The sequence below is a fragment of the Teleopsis dalmanni genome, chromosome 2 (assembly GCF_002237135.1).
Source record: "Teleopsis dalmanni isolate 2A chromosome 2, ASM223713v2, whole genome shotgun sequence".
Taxonomy (NCBI): Eukaryota; Metazoa; Arthropoda; class Insecta; order Diptera; family Diopsidae; genus Teleopsis; species Teleopsis dalmanni.
The window spans coordinates 62,316,064-62,320,212 of NC_051847.1; the positions used below are offsets into that span (position 1 = coordinate 62,316,064).

Below are 4,149 nucleotides of genomic sequence, written 5' to 3' on the forward strand. Positions count from 1 at the left end.
ATCTTGTGAATTAAATTAAATAATTTTTAATTGTAAATTACTTCACTTGCAATAAACCTTAAATAAATCCAATTATTTTTTTAATTCAATTAATCAAATTTATTTGAATAGTAATTATTTTTAGTTAATTAAAGTAAAATATTTAAACGAAGCAATTTCGATAATGATAAACGATGTTATGTGCACATAACATTTTTAAAATTTTATTTCTGGGACAAACTAGTAAAATACCATAGCTCTTTATAATAATAATATCTGATATTTAGAGTAATATATACTCAATTTAATTAACAGATTAAAACTTTTATTTAGTTGAATTTGCAATAATTTATTTAACTGAAACCATAACAATATTGACATTATTTTAGTATTATATTTTAAAAATGCAATATATTTTAATTACAAAATAATAAATATTAAATTTAACAAAATTTTTAATTAAATTGTACTGATGTTTCAGAAATATTATTATTAATATTTCAATAATATTATTATTTATTAATATTAATAAAGCTTTCAGTTTTACACGCATTGTACTTCGTTTAAAAGTTTAATTATGAAAGAAGTTTTATGAATATATTTTAGATAAGTACACTTCTTATCTTGGGATTCGGATATCTCAATTATTCGCTTATTGCTAGGAACGCAATGTTAGTTATTTGTTAGTTATTTTTAATATATTATATGTTTCATTAATCAGTTTTATTTATTTTTCACAAAAATAATAATAAATACTTCCATTATTTCAACATAAATTATTTTTTTTTTAATATTAATTTTACAAATTTTGTCCGGAACTGTATACATTATAAATTTCTTCGTTTTTTTTTTTTGATTTTAGTGTAGCTGACATAGCTTTGAGTAAGTAAAAATTCTTAAATAATAAATGAAAAAAGTATAAAATTATTTTTTATATGGAAGATCTATTTTCACTATTCAAGAAACTATAGATTTTAAACTACAATATTTAAAAATTACAAAATTATATTTTTTTATGTTACATATTTATGTTTAATTATTGCAAAATAATGTAAGATTTACCGATACACATATATCAAATATTTAGCTTTTTTCATATTAAATATATTTATATGTCGTTTTCTACATGTCATCATATTTATTTTTTTAATATTAAACAATTTTAACCATAAGTAGATGAAATGTATCATCTGAAATCAGTTATTAAAAAAGGAAACTTCAACCGGAATTTATAAATATATATGTATATAAACTTTAAGAATTCCATCAATTTGATTCCCAGAAATGCATCCAAGACATAAAAAGAGCTAAAGTCACAATTAATTACTTTTCAAAGAAACTTAGTAAAAAAAAATGATGTTTTTGTAAAAGAAAATGTTTTTCATATATGCCAATTTCGCTTTTTTATAAAACCTGATTTTTAAATTTAAAATATATTTTATATTAAAATACTTTGAATGTCTCGATAATTTGTTTAACGAAAAAAGAAGCATTTATTGACTGATGTTTTATCAGTTTTATATTTGCAAAAAAAATATTTTTTTATAAAAAATATTTATATTATTTTATTGGCAGTATTATAGTTTTTATTATGCATTATATAAAAAGTGAATAGTTTAAAAAACTTGAAGTCAGCTTTAAAAGATGTAATAAAATGTTTTTAATATCATATATAAAAGATATTAAATAAAATTAATAAAAAATTAATTAATATTGTGGTGTTGGAGACTAATTGAACAATTAATTTCAACTATTTTTGTAAATAAAAATTGATAAAAAGAGCTTAAATTATTTCACGCTAAGCTTTATTTAATTTTCAATATCTCATTTTAATTTAAAGTCGTTTGCAGGAAACTGCCAATTTTATATTAAAATACCCATCAACATATTAAAATGCATAAGGTGGACAAAACATACATATAAATATAGAGAAAAATAACAGTTTTAAAAACTTAACACCAAAATGTAGTAACCTGTACTTGTTTATTGATGTATAACACTTGAATAAGTAATTTATTAATAAGCTTAATACACCACATTATTAATTTAATTATTAAAAACAAATATTTAAAAAATTTGTTTAAATTTTATAAAATAAAGTTTTTGTAGCTTGTATTGAAAACAGCAATTACATTCTGAAACAAATTCTTATCTTTAGATATTAAACTAAAACAGAAATATTCACCTCAACAAAGTTTTTCAACACAGTTAAAAATTTATTAAATTATTAATCTGCTTGTAGTTAAAGAAATTAAACAACAATTAATTGCATGCAATTTTAAGTCAAATTAAAAATAATATATTACGATGAAAATTATTTTCAAAAAGAAAAACAAACATTTTTTTTATTAATTCTTTATTAAATTAGCATCATTTATTTCACATTTACAAGAAATTAAATTTAATAATTCTTGTTGCGAGCATTTTTACATTCTGCATTTTTTTTTTTCAAAATAAAAATAATATATTACGATGGAAATTATTTTCAAAAAGAAAAACCAACATTTTTTTTATTATTTTCTTTATTAAATTAGCATCATTTATTTCACATTTACAAGAAATTAAATTTAATAATTCTTGTTGCGAGCATTTTTTCACTCTGCATTTTTTTTTTTTTTTAAATAATTTTTTGCTTAGTGATTTTTTTGGATTAAAAACAAAATTATAAATATACTCACTTTTATTAAAGCTTATTTATAAATCCATTTTGTTCAGCTTATATCCGTAAGATATAAATTAAAATATCCAATATATTATATTATATATACAATTTTGTGGTCAATTAATATTATTTTATTTTTTAACGCACTTATATACCTACAATATTTCAATTAATTATATTAATTCACTTTAACAAAATAATATTTTATTATTAAAATCAGTTAAAAAAATTTTTTTAAATCATTAATTACGCAAATCGTAAATAATATATAAATATTATTTATAAAAATAAAAACAATAACAACACAAAACTATACCGCCGGATACTAATTTTGCCGGATATAAATAAGTGAATTTTAATTTAGGAATTTAGCAAAAATATTTTAAATATTTTATTTGATCCGACAATAGCATAAAAATAATTTTTGCTAAATCTAAAGCGAAAATTTTGAATTCCAAAAATATTTTCGTTTTAAGCACACACGACACGAGAACGTTTATGTGAAATTTCGGTGATGATAATCCGCTGCGATTCACACACATTCACGTAAAATGACATTCTGATAGAAACCCCAAGAAATGTTTTAATTACCACTCTGACCCAGTGTGTGAATACGACTGCATAAGCCGTTTTCACAAAAACTTTTATTTTGTGTTTGTTGCATTCAACAAATACAAAAGCAAATAAAAGTTTCCATTTTTTTTTAAATGCGGAACACATCATTTTCCTGTAGGTTAAACAGAGATAACAATACTGACAATAAAATTAATTATGAGGATTGGTTGAACATGCGTAATACAAAATCTCCGCCTTGCTGTTTGAAAGCAAAGGAACAAACAATGTTGAAAATAATTTTAAAAAGAAAATGGTGTAATGCAATTTTGTTAGCAAAATTTTGTTTTGATTTCGATAATTTACCAAAGAAAAACGTTTGTTGTTTGCACTTTTCGGCATGACCTCCACTATACAAAAATTCTATACTGATAAGAAAAATTTATTATTTAATTAGCACTGGCTTTCATTGTTAAATATTAATGGGAATGTTTAGGAAACTACATATGTACACTTCAATTTATTGCACTTATGTTGTGAAAAGTGTAGGAAATAATAAATACATAAACACAATACTATGTCGCTTTGAAATAGTGAAAAACACAGCGGCGGATTTTGAATTTTTATTTGAGTTATTTTATTTAAGAAATAATGCCGTATCGATAATAATAAATAGATTATCAGAACCAATTAGAACTAATTTTTTAACACTGCTATAAGTGATGTTATTAGAATTCAATGTTAATTTTTTTTAATAATCGCTCTAATATAAATTTAAAGTAAATTTAATTTTAAAAGTAATGCAGTGTTAGTGCAATTGCATAATATAATTTAAAAAATTTTTATAAAACATTTTTTTATAAGTTATGTTATATGAAACTACTTTTATTTTTTTTTAATACTAAACTCTGGGTTGGGCAAAAAGTATTCAGCGTTTTTAATGAAAATATAAACAA

General features: G+C 20.6%; 1 protein-coding gene across 1 annotated transcript in view; it reads right to left on the bottom strand.

The window, feature by feature from the left end:
- Positions 1–2,736, bottom strand: part of LOC119685906 (protein vestigial-like) — a 37,543-nt gene extending 34,807 nt beyond the window's left edge. Inside the window, exon 1 of the mRNA XM_038100313.1 lies at positions 2,658–2,736. The gene's annotated coding sequence lies outside the window, so the exon portion shown is untranslated. The remainder of the gene's footprint in view (positions 1–2,657) is intronic.
- Between the last annotated feature and the right edge of the window lie 1,413 nt (positions 2,737–4,149).